The following is a 23652-nucleotide window of genomic DNA, read 5'->3' as shown; positions in this document are numbered from 1 at the left end:
TGGCTATTTCCATGTTTATACAGATATCTGTGTAGATATTTCCATGTTTATATATATGGCTGTGTAGATATTTCCATGTTTATACAGATGGCTGTGTAGATATTTCCATGTTTATACAGATGGCAGTGAAGATATTTCCATGTTTATACAGATAGCAGTGTAGATTTTTCTATGTTTATAGAGATTGCGGTGTAGGTATTTCCAAGTTTATGTAGATAGCGGTGTAGATATTTCCATGTTTATACAGATGGCAGTGTAGATATTTCCATGTTTATACAGATGGAGGTGTAGATATTTCCATGTTTACACAGATGACTCTGTAGTTATTTCCATGTTTTTTCAGATGGCGGTGTTGATATTTCCACGTTTATACAGATAGCGGTGTAGATATTTCCATGTTTATAGAGATTGCTGTGTAGATATTTCCATGTTTATGCAGATGTCTTTGTAGATACTTCCATGTTTATACAGATGGCTGTGTAGATTTTCCATGTTTATACAGATAGTTGTGTAGATATTTCCACGTTTATACAGATGACTGTGTAGGTATTTCCATGTTTATACAGATGGCAGTGTAGACATTTCCATGTTTATAGACATGGCCATGTGGATATTTTCATGTTTATACAGATAGCGGTGTAGACATTTCCATGTTTACACAGATAGCGGTGTACATATTTCCATGTTTATAGAGTTGGGTGTGTAGATATTTCCAGGTTTATTCAGATGACTGTGTCGATATTTCCATGTTTATACAGATGGCGGTGTAGATATTTCCATGTTTATAGAGAAAGCGGTGTAGATATTTCCATATTTATACAGATAGCGGTGTCACTATTTCCATGTTTATACAGACAGCAGTGTAGATATTTCCATGTTTATACAGATATCAGTGTAGATATTTCCATGTTTATACAGATCCTGGTGTAGATATTTCCATGTTTATACAGAGAGTGGTGTAGATATTTCCACCTTTATACAGATAGCGGTGTAGGTATTTCCATGTTTACTGGGATAGTGTATATATTTCCATATTTGCACAGACTGCGGTGTAGATATTCCCATCTTTACACAGATAGCGGTGTACATATTTCCATGTTTACACAGATAGCCGTCTAGATATTTCCATGTTTACACAGATAGCGTTGTAGATATTTCCATGTTTATACAAATAGTGGTGTAGATATTTCCATGTTTTTACAGATGACAGTGTAGGTATTTCCATGTTTATACAGATGGCGGTGTAGATATTTCCATGTTTATAGAGATAGCCATGTAGATATTTCCATGTTTATACAGATAGCGGTGTAGACATTTCCATGTTTACTGAGACAGCGGTGTAGATATTTCATTTTTATTCAGACAGCGGTGTAGATATTTCCATGTCTATACAGATGGCTGTGTAGATATTTCCATGTGTATACAGATGGTGGTGTAGGTATATCCATGTTTATACACATGGAGATGTAGATATTTCCATGTTTTTACAGATGGCGGTGTAGATATTTCCATGTATATACAGATAGCGGTGTGGCTATTTCCATGTTTATACAGATATCTGTGTAGATATTTCCATCTTTATAGATACTGCTGTGTAGAATTTTCCATGTTTATACAGATGGCTGTGTAGATATTTCCATGTTTATACAGATGGCAGTGAAGATATTTCCATGTTTATACAGATAGCGGTGCAGAATTTTCTACGTTTATACAGATTGCGGTGTAGGTATTTCCAAGTTTATGTAGATAGCGGTGTAGATATTTCCATGTTTATACAGATGGCAGTGTAGATATTTCCATGTTTATACAGATGGAAGTGTAGATATTTCCAGGTTTACACAGATGACTCTGTAGATATTTCCATGTTTTTTCAGATGGCGGTGTTGATATTTCCACGTTTATACAGATAGCGGTGTAGATATTTCCATGTTTATAGAGATTGCTGTGTAGATATTTCCATGTTTATGCAGATGTCTTTGTAGATACTTCCATGTTTATACAGATGGCTGTGTAGATTTTCCATGTTTATACAGATAGTTGTGTAGATATTTCCACGTTTATACAGATGACTGTGTAGGTATTTCCATGTTTATACAGATGGCAGTGTAGACATTTCCATGTTTATAGACATGGCCATGTGGATATTTTCATGTTTATACAGATAGCGGTGAAGACATTTCCATGTTTACACAGATTGCGGTGTTGATATTTCCATGTTTATACAGTTGGGTGTGTAGATATTTCCAGGTTTATTCAGATGACTGTGTCGATATTACCATGTTTATACAGATGGCGGTGTAGATATTTCCATGTTTATAGAGAAAGCGGTGTAGATATTTCCATATTTATACAGATAGCGGTGTCACTATTTCCATGTTTATACAGATAGCGGTGTAGATATTTCCATGTTTATACAGATATCAGTGTAGATATTTCCATGTTTATACAGATCCTGGTGTAGATATTTCCATGTTTATTCAGAGAGTGGTGTAGATATTTCCACCTTTATACAGATAGCGGTGTAGATATTTCCATGTTTACTGGGATAGTGTATATATTTCCATATTTGCACAGACTGCGGTGTAGATATTCCCATCTTTACACAGATAGCGGTGTACATATTTCCATGTTTACACAGATAGCCGTGTAGATATTTCCATGTTTACACAGATAGCGTTGTAGATATTTCCATGTTTAAACAAATAGTGGTGTAGATATTTCCATGTTTTTACAGATGACTGTGTAGGTATTTCCATGTTTATACAGATGGCGGTGTAGATATTTCCATGTTTATAGAGATAGCCATGTAGATATTTCCACGTTTATACAGATAGCGGTGTAGACATTTCCATGTTTATTGAGATAGTGGTGTAGATATTTCCATATTTATTCAGACAGCGGTGTAGATATTTCCATGTCTATACAGATAGCGGTGTAGATATTTCCATGTTTATTCAGACAGCATAGTAGATATTTCAATGTTTATACAGATAGTGGTGTAGACAGTTCCATGTGTATAGAGATAGCGGTGTAGATATTTCCATATTTATACAGATAGCGGTGTAGATATTTCCATGTTTATACAGATAGCGGTGTAGATATTTCCATGTTTATACAGATTGTGGTGTAGGTATTTCCATGTTTATATAGATAGCGGTGTAGATAATTCCATTTTTATACAGATGACATTGTAGATATTTCCATGTTTATACAGATTGCAGTGAAGGTATTTCCATGTTTATATAGATAGCGGTGTAGGTATTTCCATGTTTATACAGATGAAAGTGTATATATTTCCATCTTTATACAGATGAAGGTGTAGATATTTCCATGTTTATTCTCATGACTGTGTAGATATTTCCATGTTTTTACAGTTGGCGGTGTTGATATTTCAATGTTTATACAGATAGTGGTGTAGATATGTCCATGTTTATAGAGATGGCTGTGTAGATATTTCCATGTTTATACAGATAGCGGTGTGGTTATTTCCAAGTTTATACAGATAGCTCTGTATATATTTCCAGGTTTATGCAGCTCGCGGTGTAGATATTTCCACCGTTATACAGATGGCAGTGTAGATATTTCCATGTTTATACAGATGGCGGTGTAGATAGTTCCATGTTTCTGGAGATGGCGGTGTAGATATTTTTATGTTTATTGAGATGGCGTTGTAGATATTTCCATATTTGTACAGATAGTGGTGTAGATATTTCCATATTTATACAGATAGCGGTGTAGATATTTACGTATTTATACAGGAAGCGGTGTAGTTATTTCCATGACAATACAAATCGTGGTGTACATATTTCCATCTTTCCACAGATGGCTGTGAAGATATTTCCATGTTTATACAGATGGCAGTGTAGATATTTCCATGTTTATACAGATAGTGGTGTAGATAGTTCCATGTTTACACAGATGGCAGTGTAGATAATTCCATGTTTCTGGAGACGGCGGTGTAGATATTTTCATGTTTATAGAGATAGCGGTGTAGATATTTCCATGTTTATAGAGATTGCGGTGTAGATATTTCCATGTTTATAGAGGTAGCGGTGAAGGAATTTCTATGTTTATAGAGGTAGCAGATTAGATATTTCCATGTTTACACAGATAGCTGTGTAGGTATTTCCATGGGTATACAGAGGGCAGTGTAGATATTTCCATGTTCATATAGATGGTGGTGTAAATATTTCCAAGTTTATACAGGTGAATGTGTAGATATTTGCATGTTTATACCGACGGCGGTGTAGATATTTTCATGTTTATAGAGATAGCGGTGTAGGTATTTCCATGTTTTACAGATAGCGGTGTTGATATTTCCAAGTTTATACACATAGCGGTGTAGATATTTCCATGTTCATACAGATAGTGGTGGAGATATTTCCTTGTTTATACAAATAGCCATGTAGATATTTCCAGATTTATACAGGTAGCGGTGGAGATATTTCCATGTTTCTACAGATCGTGGTGTAGATATTTCCATCTTTCCACAGATGGCAGTGTTGATATTTCCAAGCTAATACTGATGGTGATGTAGATATTTCCATGTTTATACAGATAGTGGAGTAGATATTTTCATGTTTATAGAGATGGCGGTGTAGATATTTCCATGTTTATACAGATGGCAGTGTAGGTATTTCCATATTTATAGAGTTAGCGGTGTAGTTATTTCCATGTTTATACAGATGGCTGTGGAGATATTTCCATGTGTATACAGATGGCAGTGTAGATATTTCCATGTTTATAGAGATGGTGATGTAGCTATTTCCATGTTTATACAGATGACTGTGTAGATATTTGCATTTTTATACAGTTGGCGGTGTAGATATTTCCATGTTTATAGAGATAACATTGTAGATATTTCCATGTTTATAAAGATAGCAGTGTAGATATTTCCATGTTTACAGAGATAGCGGTGTAGATATTTCCATATTTATGCAGATAGCGGTGTAGATATTTCCATGTTTATACAGATGGCGGTGTAGATATTTCCATGTTTATACCGATGGTGGTGAAGATATTTCCTTCTTTATTCAGATATCGGTGTAAATATTTCCATGTTTATACCGATAGCGGTGTAGAAATTTCTATGTTTACAGAGATAGCGGTGTAGCTATATCCATGTTTATAGAGATTGCGGTGTAAATATTTCCATGATTATACAGATAGAGGTGTAGATATTTCCATTTTTATACAGGTAGCGGTATAGATATTTCCATGTTTATACAGATCACGGTGTAGATATTTCCATGTTTATACAAATGGTGGTGTAGATATTTCCTTGTTTATACAGATAGTGGTGTACGTATTTCCATGTTTACAGAGTTATGGGTGTAGATATTTCTATATTTGCACAGATTGCAGTGTAGATATTTCCATCTTTACACAGACAGCTGTATAAATATTTCCGTATTTATACACGTAGCGGTGTAGATATTTCCATGTCAATACAGATCGTGGTGTACATATTTCCATCTTTCAACAGATGGCAGTGTAGATATTTCCATGTTTATTGAGATGGTGGTGTAGATATTTCCAAGTTTATACAGGTGAATGTGTAGATATTTGCATGTTTATACAGATGGCGGTGTAGATATTTCCATGTTTATAGAGATAGCTGTGTATGTATTTCCATGTTTTATAGATAGCGGTGTCGATATTTCCATGTTTATACAGATAGCGGTGCAGATATTTCCATGATTATACAGATATTGGTGGAGATATTTCCTTGTTTACACAGATCGCGGTGTAGATATTTCCATGTTTATACAGATAGTGGTGGAGATAATTCCTTGTTTATACAGATTGCCGTGTAGATATTTCCATGTTTATACAGATAGCCGTGTAGATATTTCCAGATTTATACAGGGAGCGGTGTAGATATTTCCATGTTTATACAGATCGTGGTGTAGATATTTCCATCTTTCCACAGATGGCAGTGTAAATATTTCCATGCTTATACAGATGGTGGTGTAGATATTTCCATGTTTATACAGATAGCGGTGTAGATATTTCCACGTTCATGAAGATGGCGGTGTAGATATTTCCATGTTTATAGAGATGGCGGTGTAGATATTTCTATGTTTACAGAGACAGTCGTGTAGATATTTCCATGTGTATAGAGATGGCAGTGTAGGTATTTCCATGTTTACAGAGATAGTGGTGGAGATATTTCCATGTTTATATAGATAGCGGTGTAGATATTTCCATGTTTATACAGATTGCGGTTTAGATATCTCCATGTTTATACAGATAGCAGTGTAGATATTTCCATGTTTACAGAGACAGCGGTTTAGATACTTCCATCTTTGCACAGATTGCGGTGTAGATATTTCTGTCTTTACACAGATTGCTGTGTAGATATTTCCAAATTTACACAGATAGCTGTGTAGATATTTCCATGTTTATACAGATAGCGGTGTAGATATTTCCATGTTTATGCTGCACGCGGTGTAGATATTTCCAAGTTTATACAGATGTCAGTGTACATTTTTCCATGTTTATATAGGTAGTTGTGTAGATATTTCCATGTTTGTACAGATGGCGGTGTCGGTATTTCCATGTGTATACAGATGGCGGTGAAGATATTTCCATGTTTATACAGATGGTGGTGTAGATATTTCCCTGTTTATGCAGATAGCGGTGTAGATATTTCCATGTTTAAAGAAATAGTGGTGTAGATATTTCCATCTTTGCACAGATTGCGGTGTAGGTATTTCCATCTTTACACAGATAGCCGTGTAGATATTTCCAAGTTTACACAGATAGCTGTGTAGATATTACCATGTTTACACAGATAGCATTGTAGATATTTCCATGTTTATGCAGATAGCGTTTTAGATATTTCCATGTTTATACAGATAGCGGTGTAGATATTTCCATGTTTATTCAGATAGCGGTGTATATATTTCCACGTTTTACAGATAGCGCTGTAGATATATCCATGTTTACAGATAGCCGTCCAGATATTTCCATGTTTACAGAGATAGCGGTGTAGATGTTTCCATCTTTGCACAGAAGGTGGTGTGGATATTTCCATCTTTAAACAGATAGCTGTGTAGATATTTCCAAGTTTACACAGATAGCTGTGTATGTATTTCCATGTTTACACAGATAGCATTGTAGATATTTCCATGTTTATAGAAATAGCGGTGTAGATATTTACATGTTTATACAGATAGCGGTGTTGTTATTTCCATGTTTATACAGATAGCTATGTAGATATTTCCATGTTCATGCAAATTGCGGTGTAGATATTTCCATGTTTATAGAGATGGTGGTGTAGATATTTCTATGATTACAGAGATAGTGGTGTAGATATTTCTATGTGTATAGAGATGGCGGTGTTGGTATTTCCATGTTTATACATAAAGCGGTGTAGATATTTCCACGTTTTACAGAGAGCGCTGTAGATATATCCATGTTTATACAGATAGCGGTGTAGATATTTCCAGGTTTATGCAGCTCACGGTGTAGATATTTCCATCTTTATACAGATGGTAGTGTACATATTTCCATGTTTATACACATATTGGTGTAGATATTTCCATGTTTATACAGGTGGAGGTGTAGATAGTTCCATGTTTCTGGAGATGGCGGTGTAGATATTTTCATGTTTACAGAGACGGCGGTGTAGATATTTCCATGTTTATAGAGATTGCGGTGTAGATATTTCCATGTTTATACAAATAGCATTGTAGGTATTTCCATGTTTATAGAGATAGCGGTGTATATATTTCCAAGTTTAAACAGTTGGCAGTGTAGATATTTATGTGTGTATACAGATGGCATTGTAGATATTTCCATGTTTTTAGAGATGTTGGTGTAGATATTTCCATGTTTATACAGATGACTGTGTAGATATTTGCATGTTTGTACAGATGGCGGTGTAGATATTTCCATGTTTATAGAGATAACAGTGTAGATATTTCCATGTTTACAAAGATAGCGGTGTAGGTGTTTAAATGTTTACAGAGATAGCGGTGTAGTTATTTCCATATTTATACAGATAGCTGTGTAGATATTTCAATGTTTATACAGATGGCGGTGTAGATATTTCCATGTTAATACAGATGGTGGTGTAGATATTTCCTTGTTTACACAGATATAGGTGTACATATTTCCATGTTTATACCGACAGCCGTGTAGAAATTTCCATGTTTACAGAGATAGCGGTGTAGATATTTCCATGTTTATAGGGATTGCTGTGTAGATATTTCCATGTTTATACAGATAGCGGTGTAGATATTTCCATTTTTATACTGGTAGCGGTGTAGATATTTCCATGTTTATACAGATCGTGGTGTAGATATTTCCATCTTTCCACAGATGGCAGTGTAGATATTTCCATGTTTATACAGACGGCGTTGTAGATATTTCCATGTTTATACAGAAAGCGTTGTAGATATTTCCAGGTTCATGCAGATGGCAGTGTAGATATTTCCATGTTTATAGAGATGGCGGTGTAGATATTTCTATGTTTATAGAGATAGCGGTGAAGATATTTCCATGTGTATAGAGATGGCAGTGTAGGTATTTCCATGTTTATAAGGATAGCAGTGATGATTTTTCCATGTTTATACAGATATCGGTGTAGATATTTCCATGTTTATACAGATATCGGTTTTGGTATTTCCCAGTTTACACAGATAGCGGTGTTGGTATTTCCATGTTTATAGAGATAGCGGTGTATATATATCCATGTTTAGAGAGATAGCGGTGTAGATATTTCCATCTTTGCTCAGATTGCAGTGTAGGTATTTCCATCTTTACACAGACTGCTGTGTAGATATTTCCAAGTTTACACAGATAGTTTTGTAGATATTTCCATATTTACACAGATAGCGTTGTAGATATTTCCTTGTTTATAAAGATAGCTGTGTAGATATTTCCATGTTTATACAGATAGCGGTGTTGGTATTTCCATGTTTATACAGATAGCGGTGTAGATATTTCCATGTTTATACAGATAGTGGTGTCGATATTTCCATGTTTTTACAGATGGTGGTGTAGATAGTTCCAAGGTTCTGGAGATTGCGGTGTAGATATTTTCAAGTTTACAGAGATGGCAGTGTAGATATTTCCATGTTTATAGAGATTTCGGTGTAGATATTTCCATGTTTATAGAGATAGCGGTGTAGCTATTTCCATGTTTATAGAGTTAGCGGTGTAGATATTTCCATGTTTATACAGATGGCTGTGTAGTTATTTCAATGTGTATATAGATGGCATTGTAGATATTTCCATGTTTATAGAGATGACGGTGTAGATATTTCCACGTTTATACAGATTGCGGTGTAGACATTTCCATGTTTACAGAGATAGAGGTGTAGATATTTCCATCTTTGCACAGATTGCCATGTAGATATTTCCATCTTTATATAGATGACGGTATAGATATTTCCATGTATATACAGATGACGGTGTAGATATTTCCATCTTTATAGAGATAGCGTTGTAGATATTTCCATGTTTATACAGATGGCTGTGTAGATATTTCCATGTGAATATAGATGGCTGTGTTGCTATTTCCATTTGAATACAGATGGCAGTGTAGATATTTCCATGTTTATAGAGATGGTGGTGTAGATATTTAAATGTTTATACAGATGACAGTGTATATATTTCCATGTTTATACAGATATCGGTGTTGATATTTCCATGTTTATATACATAGCGTTGTAGATATTTCCATTTTTACAGAGATAGCGGTGCAGATATTTCCGTCTTTGCACAGATTGCGGTGTAGATATTTCCATCTTTATACAGATAGCGGTGAAGATATTTCCAAGTTTACACAGATAGTTGTGTAGATATTTCCACCTTGGCACAGATTGCGGTTTAGATATTTCCATTTTACACAGATAGTGGTGTAGATATTTCCACCTTGGCACAGATTGCGGTGTAGATATTTCCGTCTTTACGAAGATTGCGGTGTAGATATTTCCATGTTTACACAGATACTGGTGTTGATGTTTCCATGTTTATACAGATGGTGGTGTAGATATTTCCACGTTTACAAAGATTACTGTGTAGTTATTTACATGTTCATACAGATGGTGGTTTAGATATTTCCATGTTTATAGAGACAGCCTTGTAGATATTTCCATGTTTATACAGATTGCGGTGTTGTAATTTCCATGTTTATACAGATAGCGGTTTAGATATTTCCATGTTTATACATATAGCGGTGTAGATATTTCCATGTTTATAGAGATCTTGCTGTAGTTGTTTCCATGTTTATACAGATAGCGGAGTAGGTATTTCCATGTTAATTCAGATGGCGGTGTAGATATTTCCATGTTTATACAGATGGCGGTGTAGATATTTCCCTGTTTATGCAGATAACGGTGTGGATATTTCCGTGTTTATACAGATAGCTAGTGTTGATATTTCCATGTTTACACAGATAGCGGTGTAGATATTTCCATCTTTACACAGATTGCGGTGTAGATATTTCCATTTTTACACAGATAGCGGTGTAGATATTTCCATGTTTACACAGAGAGCTATGTAGATATTTCCATGTTTACACAGATAGCGTTGTAGATATTTCCATATTTATACAGATAGCGATGTAGGTATTTCCATGTTTAGACAGATAGTAGTGTAGATATTTCCATGTTTATAAAGATAGCGATGTAGATATTTCCATGCTTACAGAGATAGCGCTGTAGATATTTCCATATTTGCACAGATTGCGGTGTAGATATTTCCATCTTTACACTGATAACGGAGTACATATTTCCAGGTTTACACAGACAGCTGTGTAGATATTTCCATGTTTACAAAGATAGTGTTGTAGGTATTTCCATGTTTATACAGATAGCGGTGTAGATAGTTCCATGTTTATAAAAATAGCGGTGGAGATTTTTCCATGTTTTTACAGATAGCGGTGGAGATATTTCCATGTTTATACAGATGGCGGTGTAGATATTTCCAAGCTTATACAGATAGCGGTGTAGATATTTCCATGTTTATACAGATATCAGTGCTGTTATTTCCATGTTTATACTGATTGCAGTGTAGGTGTTTCCATGTTTATAGAGAATGCTGTGTAGATATTTCCATGTTTATACAGATGGTTTTGTAGATATTTCCATGTCTATACATATGGCAGTGTAGATATTTCCATGTTTATACAGATAGCGGTGTAGATATTTCATGTTTATACAGATAGCGGTGTAGACAATTCCATGTATATAGAGATAGCGGTGTAGTTATTTCCTTATTTATACTGATAGCTGTGTAGATGTTTCCATGTTTATACAGATAGCGGTGTAGATATTTCCATGTTTATACAGATTACGGTGTAGGTATTTCCATGTTTATATAGATAGCGGTGTAGGTATTTCCATGTTTATACAGATAGTGATGTAGTTATTTCCATGTTTACAGAGATAGCACGGTAGATATTTCCATATTTGCACAGATTGCCGTGTGGATATTTCCATCATTACACAGATAGCGGAGTACATATTTCCATGTTTACACAGATATATGTGTAGATATTTCCATGTTTACAAAGATAGTGTTGTAGATATTTCAATGTTTATACAGATAGCGGTGTAGATATTTCCATGTTTATAAACATAGCAGTTTAGATATTTCCATGTTTATACACATAGCGGTGTAGATATTTCCATGTTTATACAGATAGCGGTGGAGATATTTCTATGTATATACTGATAGTGGTGGAGATATTTCCATGTTTATACAGATGGCGGTGTAGATATTTCCAAGTCTATAGAGATAGCGGTGTAGATATTTCCATGTTTATGCAGATGGCAGTGCAGTTATTTCCATGTTTATACACATGGTGGTGTAGATATTTCCATGTTTATACAGATAGCGGTGTGACTATTTCCATGTTTATATAGATAGCTTTGTAGATATTTCCATGTTTATAGAAATGGCTGTGTAGTTATTTCCATGTTCATAGAGATGGCTGTGTAGATATTTCCATGTTTTTACACATGGCGGTGTTGATATTTCCATGTTTATTCAGATAGTGGTGTAGATATTTCCACGTTTATACAGATGACTGTGTCGGTGTTTCCATGTTTATACAGATGATGGTGTAAACATTTCCATGTTTATAGACATAGCCATGTGGATATTTCCATGTTTATACAGGTGGCGGTGTATTCATTTGATGTTTACAGAGATAGCGGTGTAGATATTTCTATATTTATACAAATAGCAGTGTACATATCTCCATGTTTATACAGATAACAGTGTAGATATTTCCATGTTTATACAGATAGCTGTGTAGATATTCCCATGTTTATACAGATAGCGCTGTAAATATTTCCATATTTGCACAGATTGCCATGTAGTTATTTCCATCTTTACACAGATAGCGGAGTAAATATTTCCATGTTTACACAGATAGCTCTGTAGAAATTTCCATGTTTACACAGATAGTGTTGAAGATATTTCCATGTTTATACAGATAGCGGTGTAGGTATTTCCATGTTTATAAACATAGCGGTGTAGATATTTCCATGTTCATAAAGATACCGGTGGAGATATTTCCATCTTTATACAGATAGTGATGTAGATATTTCCATGTTTATACAGATAGCGGTGAAGGTATTTCCATGTTTATAAAGGTAGCGGTGTAGAAATTTCCATGTTTATACAGATCGCGGTGTAGATATTTCCATGTTTCTACAGAAGGCAGTGTAGATATTTACATGTTTTTACTGATGGCGGTGTAGATATTTCCATGTTTATACAGGTGGCGGTGTAGATATTTACATGTTTATGCAGATGGCGGTGTAGATATTTCCATATTTATAGAGATGACGGTGTAGATATTTCTAAGTTTATATAGATAGCAGTGTAGATATTTCCACGTTTAAACAGTTAGCGGTGTAGGTATTTCCATGTTTATACAGATAGCAGTGTAGATATTTCCATGTTTATACAGATGGCTGTGTAGATATTTCCATGTTTATACAGATGGCAGTGAAGATATTTCCATGTTTATACAGATAGCAGTGTAGATTTTTCTATGTTTATAGAGATTGCGGTGTAGGTATTTCCAAGTTTATGTAGATAGCGGTGTAGATATTTCCATGTTTATACAGATGGCAGTGTAGATATTTCCATGTTTATACAGATGGAGGTGTAGATATTTCCATGTTTACACAGATGACTCTGTAGTTATTTCCATGTTTTTTCAGATGGCGGTGTTGATATTTCCACGTTTATACAGATAGCGGTGTAGATATTTCCATGTTTATAGAGATTGCTGTGTAGATATTTCCATGTTTATGCAGATGTCTTTGTAGATACTTCCATGTTTATACAGATGGCTGTGTAGATTTTCCATGTTTATACAGATAGTTGTGTAGATATTTCCACGTTTATACAGATGACTGTGTAGGTATTTCCATGTTTATACAGATGGCAGTGTAGACATTTCCATGTTTATAGACATGGCCATGTGGATATTTTCATGTTTATACAGATAGCGGTGTAGACATTTCCATGTTTACACAGATAGCGGTGTACATATTTCCATGTTTATAGAGTTGGGTGTGTAGATATTTCCAGGTTTATTCAGATGACTGTGTCGATATTTCCATGTTTATACAGATGGCGGTGTAGATATTTCCATGTTTATAGAGAAAGCGGTGTAGATATTTCCATATTTATACAGATAGCGGTGTCACTATTTCCATGTTTATACAGATAGCAGTGTAGATATTTCCATGTTTATACAGATATCAGTGTAGATATTTCCATGTTTATACAGATCCTGGTGTAGATATTTCCATGTTTATACAGAGAGTGGTGTAGATATTTCCACCTTTATACAGATAGCGGTGTAGGTATTTCCATGTTTACTGGGATAGTGTATATATTTCCATATTTGCACAGACTGCGGTGTAGATATTCCCATCTTTACACAGATAGCGGTGTACATATTTCCATGTTTACACAGATAGCCGTCTAGATATTTCCATGTTTACACAGATAGCGTTGTAGATATTTCCATGTTTATACAAATAGTGGTGTAGATATTTCCATGTTTTTACAGATGACAGTGTAGGTATTTCCATGTTTATACAGATGGCGGTGTAGATATTTCCATGTTTATAGAGATAGCCATGTAGATATTTCCATGTTTATACAGATAGCGGTGTAGACATTTCCATGTTTACTGAGACAGCGGTGTAGATATTTCATTTTTATTCAGACAGCGGTGTAGATATTTCCATGTCTATACAGATGGCTGTGTAGATATTTCCATGTGTATACAGATGGTGGTGTAGGTATATCCATGTTTATACACATGGAGATGTAGATATTTCCATGTTTTTACAGATGGCGGTGTAGATATTTCCATGTATATACAGATAGCGGTGTGGCTATTTCCATGTTTATACAGATATCTGTGTAGATATTTCCATCTTTATAGATACTGCTGTGTAGAATTTTCCATGTTTATACAGATGGCTGTGTAGATATTTCCATGTTTATACAGATGGCAGTGAAGATATTTCCATGTTTATACAGATAGCGGTGTAGAATTTTCTACGTTTATACAGATTGCGGTGTAGGTATTTCCAAGTTTATGTAGATAGCGGTGTAGATATTTCCATGTTTATACAGATGGCAGTGTAGATATTTCCATGTTTATACAGATGGAAGTGTAGATATTTCCAGGTTTACACAGATGACTCTGTAGATATTTCCATGTTTTTTCAGATGGCGGTGTTGATATTTCCACGTTTATACACATAGCGGTGTAGATATTTCCATGTTTATAGAGATTGCTGTGTAGATATTTCCATGTTTATGCAGATGTCTTTGTAGATACTTCCATGTTTATACAGATGGCTGTGTAGATTTTCCATGTTTATACAGATAGTTGTGTAGATATTTCCACGTTTATACAGATGACTGTGTAGGTATTTCCATGTTTATACAGATGGCAGTGTAGACATTTCCATGTTTATAGACATGGCCATGTGGATATTTTCATGTTTATACAGATAGCGGTGTAGACATTTCCATGTTTACACAGATTGCGGTGTTGATATTTCCATGTTTATACAGTTGGGTGTGTAGATATTTCCAGGTTTATTCAGATGACTGTGTCGATATTACCATGTTTATACAGATGGCGGTGTAGATATTTCCATGTTTATAGAGAAAGCGGTGTAGATATTTCCATATTTATACAGATAGCGGTGTCACTATTTCCATGTTTATACAGATAGCGGTGTAGATATTTCCATGTTTATACAGATATCAGTGTAGATATTTCCATGTTTATACAGATCCTGGTGTAGATATTTCCATGTTTATTCAGAGAGTGGTGTAGATATTTCCACCTTTATACAGATAGCGGTGTAGATATTTCCATGTTTACTGGGATAGTGTATATATTTCCATATTTGCACAGACTGCGGTGTAGATATTCCCATCTTTACACAGATAGCGGTGTACATATTTCCATGTTTACACAGATAGCCGTGTAGATATTTCCATGTTTACACAGATAGCGTTGTAGATATTTCCATGTTTAAACAAATAGTGGTGTAGATATTTCCATGTTTTTACAGATGACTGTGTAGGTATTTCCATGTTTATACAGATGGCGGTGTAGATATTTCCATGTTTATAGAGATAGCCATGTAGATATTTCCACGTTTATACAGATAGCGGTGTAGACATTTCCATGTTTATTGAGATAGTGGTGTAGATATTTCCATATTTATTCAGACAGCGGTGTAGATATTTCCATGTCTATACAGATAGCGGTGTAGATATTTCCATGTTTATTCAGACAGCGTAGTAGATATTTCAATGTTTATACAGATAGTGGTGTAGACAGTTCCATGTGTATAGAGATAGCGGTGTAGATATTTCCATATTTATACAGATAGCGGTGTAGATATTTCCATGTTTATACAGATAGCGGTGTAGATATTTCCATGTTTATACAGATTGTGGTGTAGGTATTTCCATGTTTATATAGATAGCGGTGTAGATAATTCCATTTTTATACAGATGACATTGTAGATATTTCCATGTTTATACAGATTGCAGTGAAGGTATTTCCATGTTTATATAGATAGCGGTGTAGGTATTTCCATGTTTATACAGATGAAAGTGTATATATTTCCATCTTTATACAGATGAAGGTGTAGATATTTCCATGTTTATTCTCATGACTGTGTAGATATTTCCATGTTTTTACAGTTGGCGGTGTTGATATTTCAATGTTTATACAGATAGTGGTGTAGATATGTCCATGTTTATAGAGATGGCTGTGTAGATATTTCCATGTTTATACAGATAGCGGTGTGGTTATTTCCAAGTTTATACAGATAGCTCTGTATATATTTCCAGGTTTATGCAGCTCGCGGTGTAGATATTTCCACCGTTATACAGATGGCAGTGTAGATATTTCCATGTTTATACAGATGGCGGTGTAGATAGTTCCATGTTTCTGGAGACGGCGGTGTAGATATTTTTATGTTTATTGAGATGGCGTTGTAGATATTTCCATATTTGTACAGATAGTGGTGTAGATATTTCCATATTTATACAGATAGCGGTGTAGATATTTACGTATTTATACAGGAAGCGGTGTAGTTATTTCCATGACAATACAAATCGTGGTGTACATATTTCCATCTTTCCACAGATGGCTGTGAAGATATTTCCATGTTTATACAGATGGCAGTGTAGATATTTCCATGTTTATACAGATAGTGGTGTAGATAGTTCCATGTTTACACAGATGGCAGTGTAGATAATTCCATGTTTCTGGAGACGGCGGTGTAGATATTTTCATGTTTATAGAGATAGCGGTGTAGATATTTCCATGTTTATAGAGATTGCGGTGTAGATATTTCCATGTTTATAGAGGTAGCGGTGAAGGAATTTCTATGTTTATAGAGGTAGCAGATTAGATATTTCCATGTTTACACAGATAGCTGTGTAGGTATTTCCATGGGTATACAGAGGGCAGTGTAGATATTTCCATGTTCATATAGATGGTGGTGTAAATATTTCCAAGTTTATACAGGTGAATGTGTAGATATTTGCATGTTTATACCGACGGCGGTGTAGATATTTTCATGTTTATAGAGATGGCGGTGTAGGTATTTCCATGTTTTACAGATAGCGGTGTTGATATTTCCAAGTTTATACACATAGCGGTGTAGATATTTCCATGTTCATATAGATAGTGGTGGAGATATTTCCTTGTTTATACAAATAGCCATGTAGATATTTCCAGATTTATACAGGTAGCGGTGGAGATATTTCCATGTTTCTACAGATCGTGGTGTAGATATTTCCATCTTTCCACAGATGGCAGTGTAGATATTTCCAAGCTTATACTGATGGTGATGTAGATATTTCCATGTTTATACAGATAGTGGAGTAGATATTTTCATGTTTATAGAGATGGCGGTGTAGATATTTCCATGTTTATACAGATGGCAGTGTAGGTATTTCCATATTTATAGAGTTAGCGGTGTAGTTATTTCCATGTTTATACAGATGGCTGTGGAGATATTTCCATGTGTATACAGATGGCAGTGTAGATATTTCCATGTTTATAGAGATGGTGATGTAGCTATTTCCATGTTTATACAGATGACTGTGTAGATATTTGCATTTTTATACAGTTGGCGGTGTAGATATTTCCATGTTTATAGAGATAATATTGTAGATATTTCCATGTTTATAAAGATAGCAGTGTAGATATTTCCATGTTTACAGAGATAGCGGTGTAGATATTTCCATATTTATGCAGATAGCGGTGTAGATATTTCCATGTTTATACAGATGGCGGTGTAGATATTTCCATGTTTATACCGATGGTGGTGAAGATATTTCCTTCTTTATTCAGATATCGGTGTAAATATTTCCATGTTTATACCGATAGCGGTGTAGAAATTTCTATGTTTACAGAGATAGCGGTGTAGCTATATCCATGTTTATAGAGATTGCGGTGTAAATATTTCCATGATTATACAGATAGAGGTGTAGATATTTCCATTTTTATACAGGTAGCGGTATAGATATTTCCATGTTTATACAGATCACGGTGTAGATATTTCCATGTTTATACAAATGGTGGTGTAGATATTTCCTTGTTTATACAGATAGTGGTGTACGTATTTCCATGTTTACAGAGTTATGGGTGTAGATATTTCTATATTTGCACAGATTGCAGTGTAGATATTTCCATCTTTACACAGACAGCTGTATAAATATTTCCGTATTTATACACGTAGCGGTGTAGATATTTCCATGTCAATACAGATCGTGGTGTACATATTTCCATCTTTCAACAGATGGCAGTGTAGATATTTCCATGTTTATTGAGATGGTGGTGTAGATATTTCCAAGTTTATACAGGTGAATGTGTAGATATTTGCATGTTTATACAGATGGCGGTGTAGATATTTCCATGTTTATAGAGATAGCTGTGTATGTATTTCCATGTTTTATAGATAGCGGTGTCGATATTTCCATGTTTATACAGATAGCGGTGCAGATATTTCCATGATTATACAGATATTGGTGGAGATATTTCCTTGTTTACACAGATCGCGGTGTAGATATTTCCATGTTTATACAGATAGTGGTGGAGATAATTCCTTGTTTATACAGATTGCCGTGTAGATATTTCCATGTTTATACAGATAGCCGTGTAGATATTTCCAGATTTATACAGGGAGCGGTGTAGATATTTCCATGTTTATACAGATCGTGGTGTAGATATTTCCATCTTTCCACAGATGGCAGTGTAAATATTTCCATGCTTATACAGATGGCGGTGTAGATATTTCCATGTTTATACAGATAGCGGTGTAGATATTTCCACGTTCATGAAGATGGCGGTGTAGATATTTCCATGTTTATAGAGATGGCGGTGTAGATATTTCTATGTTTACAGAGACAGTCGTGTAGATATTTCCATGTGTATAGAGATGGCGGTGTAGGTATTTCCATGTTTACAGAGATAGTGGTGGAGATATTTCCATGTTTATATAGATAGCGGTGTAGATATTTCCATGTTTATACAGATTGCGGTTTAGATATCTCCATGTTTATACAGATAGCAGTGTAGAAATTTCCATGTTTACAGAGACAGCGGTTTAGATACTTCCATCTTTGCACAGATTGCGGTGTAGATATTTCTGTCTTTACACAGATTGCTGTGTAGATATTTCCAAATTTACACAGATAGCTGTGTAGATATTTCCATGTTTATACAGATAGCGGTGTAGATATTTCCATGTTTATGCAGCACGCGGTGTAGATATTTCCAAGTTTATACAGATGTCAGTGTACATTTTTCCATGTTTATATAGGTAGTTGTGTAGATATTTCCATGTTTGTACAGATGGCGGTGTCGGTATTTCCATGTGTATACAGATGGCGGTGAAGATATTTCCATGTTTATACAGATGGTGGTGTAGATATTTCCCTGTTTATGCAGATAGCGGTGTAGATATTTCCATGTTTAAAGAAATAGTGGTGTAGATATTTCCATCTTTGCACAGATTGCGGTGTAGATATTTCCATCTTTACACAGATAGCCGTGTAGATATTTCCAAGTTTACACAGATAGCTGTGTAGATATTACCATGTTTACACAGATAGCATTGTAGATATTTCCATGTTTATGCAGATAGCGTTTTAGATATTTCCATGTTTATACAGATAGCGGTGTAGATATTTCCATGTTTATTCAGATAGCGGTGTATATATTTCCACGTTTTACAGATAGCGCTGTAGATATATCCATGTTTACAGATAGCCGTCCAGATATTTCCATGTTTACAGAGATAGCGGTGTAGATGTTTCCATCTTTGCACAGAAGGTGGTGTGGATATTTCCATCTTTAAACAGATAGCTGTGTAGATATTTCCAAGTTTACACAGATAGCTGTGTATGTATTTCCATGTTTACACAGATAGCATTGTAGATATTTCCATGTTTATAGAAATAGCGGTGTAGATATTTACATGTTTATACAGATAGCGGTGTTGTTATTTCCAGGTTTATACAGATAGCTATGTAGATATTTCCATGTTCATGCAAATTGCGGTGTAGATATTTCCATGTTTATAGAGATGGTGGTGTAGATATTTCTATGATTACAGAGATAGTGGTGTAGATATTTCTATGTGTATAGAGATGGCGGTGTTGGTATTTCCATGTTTATACATAAAGCGGTGTAGATATTTCCACGTTTTACAGAGAGCGCTGTAGATATATCCATGTTTATACAGATAGCGGTGTAGATATTTCCAGGTTTATGCAGCTCACGGTGTAGATATTTCCATCTTTATACAGATGGTAGTGTACATATTTCCATGTTTATACACATATTGGTGTAGATATTTCCATGTTTATACAGGTGGAGGTGTAGATAGTTCCATGTTTCTGGAGATGGCGGTGTAGATATTTTCATGTTTACAGAGACGGCGGTGTAGATATTTCCATGTTTATAGAGATTGCGGTGTAGATATTTCCATGTTTATACAAATAGCATTGTAGGTATTTCCATGTTTATAGAGATAGCGGTGTATATATTTCCAAGTTTAAACAGTTGGCAGTGTAGATATTTATGTGTGTATACAGATGGCATTGTAGATATTTCCATGTTTTTAGAGATGTTGGTGTAGATATTTCCATGTTTATACAGATGACTGTGTAGATATTTGCATGTTTGTACAGATGGCGGTGTAGATATTTCCATGTTTATAGAGATAACAGTGTAGATATTTCCATGTTTACAAAGATAGCGGTGTAGGTGTTTAAATGTTTACAGAGATAGCGGTGTAGTTATTTCCATATTTATACAGATAGCTGTGTAGATATTTCAATGTTTATACAGATGGCGGTGTAGATATTTCCATGTTAATACAGATGGTGGTGTAGATATTTCCTTGTTTACACAGATATAGGCGTACATATTTCCATGTTTATACCGACAGCCGTGTAGAAATTTCCATGTTTACAGAGATAGCGGTGTAGATATTTCCATGTTTATAGGGATTGCTGTGTAGATATTTCCATGTTTATACAGATAGCGGTGTAGATATTTCCATTTTTATAGTGGTAGCGGTGTAGATATTTCCATGTTTATACAGATCGTGGTGTAGATATTTCCATCTTTCCACAGATGGCAGTGTAGATATTTCCATGTTTATACAGACGGCGTTGTAGATATTTCCATGTTTATACAGAAAGCGTTGTAGATATTTCCAGGTTCATGCAGATGGCAGTGTAGATATTTCCATGTTTATAGAGATGGCGGTGTAGATATTTCTATGTTTATAGAGATAGCGGTGAAGATATTTCCATGTGTATAGAGATGGCAGTGTAGGTATTTCCATGTTTATAAGGATAGCAGTGATGATTTTTCCATGTTTATACAGATATCGGTGTAGATATTTCCATGTTTATACAGATATCGGTTTTGGTATTTCCCAGTTTACACAGATAGCGGTGTTGGTATTTCCATGTTTATAGAGATAGCGGTGTATATATATCCATGTTTAGAGAGATAGCGGTGTAGATATTTCCATCTTTGCTCAGATTGCAGTGTAGGTATTTCCATCTTTACACAGACTGCTGTGTAGATATTTCCAAGTTTACACAGATAGTTTTGTAGATATTTCCATATTTACACAGATAGCGTTGTAGATATTTCCTTGTTTATAAAGATAGCTGTGTAGATATTTCCATGTTTATACAGATAGCGGTGTTGGTATTTCCATGTTTATACAGATAGCGGTGTAGATATTTCCATGTTTATACAGATAGTGGTGTCGATATTTCCATGTTTTTACAGATGGTGGTGTAGATAGTTCCAAGGTTCTGGAGATTGCGGTGTAGATATTTTCAAGTTTACAGAGATGGCAGTGTAGATATTTCCATGTTTATAGAGATTTCGGTGTAGATATTTCCATGTTTATAGAGATAGCGGTGTAGCTATTTCCATGTTTATAGAGTTAGCGGTGTAGATATTTCCATGTTTATACAGATGGCTGTGTAGTTATTTCAATGTGTATATAGATGGCATTGTAGATATTTCCATGTTTATAGAGATGACGGTGTAGATATTTCCACGTTTATACAGATTGCGGTGTAGACATTTCCATGTTTACAGAGATAGAGGTGTAGATATTTCCATCTTTGCACAGATTGCCATGTAGATATTTCCATCTTTATATAGATGACGGTATAGATATTTCCATGTATATACAGATGACGGTGTAGATATTTCCATCTTTATAGAGATAGCGTTGTAGATATTTCCATGTTTATACAGATGGCTGTGTAGATATTTCCATGTGAATATAGATGGCTGTGTTGCTATTTCCATGTGAATACAGATGGCAGTGTAGATATTTCCATGTTTATAGAGATGGTGGTGTAGATATTTAAATGTTTATACAGATGACAGTGTATATATTTCCATGTTTATATAGATATCGGTGTTGATATTTCCATGTTTATATACATAGCGTTGTAGATATTTCCATTTTTACAGAGATAGCGGTGCAGATGTTTCCGTCTTTGCACAGATTGCGGTGTAGATATTTCCATCTTTATACAGATAGCGGTGAAGATATTTCCAAGTTTACACAGATAGTTGTGTAGATATTTCCACCTTGGCACAGATTGCGGTTTAGATATTTCCATTTTACACAGATAGTGGTGTAGATATTTCCACCTTGGCACAGATTGCGGTGTAGATATTTCCGTCTTTACGAAGATTGCGGTGTAGATATTTCCATGTTTACACAGATACTGGTGTTGATGTTTCCATGTTTATACAGATGGTGGTGTAGATATTTCCACGTTTACAAAGATTACTGTGTAGTTATTTACATGTTCATACAGATGGTGGTTTAGATATTTCCATGTTTATAGAGACAGCCTTGTAGATATTTCCATGTTTACACAGATTGCGGTGTTGTAATTTCCATGTTTATACAGATAGCGGTTTAGATATTTCCATGTTTATACATATAGCGGTGTAGATATTTCCATGTTTATAGAGATCTTGCTGTAGTTGTTTCCATGTTTATACAGATAGCGGAGTAGGTATTTCCATGTTAATTCAGATGGCGGTGTAGATATTTCCATGTTTATACAGATGGCGGTGTAGATATTTCCCTGTTTATGCAGATAACGGTGTGGATATTTCCGTGTTTATACAGATAGCTAGTGTTGATATTTCCATGTTTACACAGATAGCGGTGTAGATATTTCCATCTTTACACAGATTGCGGTGTAGATATTTCCATTTTTACACAGATAGCGGTGTAGATATTTCCATGTTTACACAGAGAGCTATGTAGATATTTCCATGTTTACACAGATAGCGTTGTAGATATTTCCATATTTATACAGATAGCGATGTAGGTATTTCCATGTTTAGACAGATAGTAGTGTAGATATTTCCATGTTTATAAAGATAGCGATGTAGATATTTCCATGCTTACAGAGATAGCGCTGTAGATATTTCCATATTTGCACAGATTGCGGTGTAGATATTTCCATCTTTACACTGATAACGGAGTACATATTTCCAGGTTTACACAGACAGCTGTGTAGATATTTCCATGTTTACAAAGATAGTGTTGTAGG

Source organism: Pan paniscus, chromosome 5 (genome assembly GCF_029289425.2).
Source record: "Pan paniscus chromosome 5, NHGRI_mPanPan1-v2.0_pri, whole genome shotgun sequence".
In the NCBI taxonomy this organism is placed as follows: domain Eukaryota; kingdom Metazoa; phylum Chordata; class Mammalia; order Primates; family Hominidae; genus Pan; species Pan paniscus.
Note: the sequence above shows the minus strand (reverse complement) of the source record.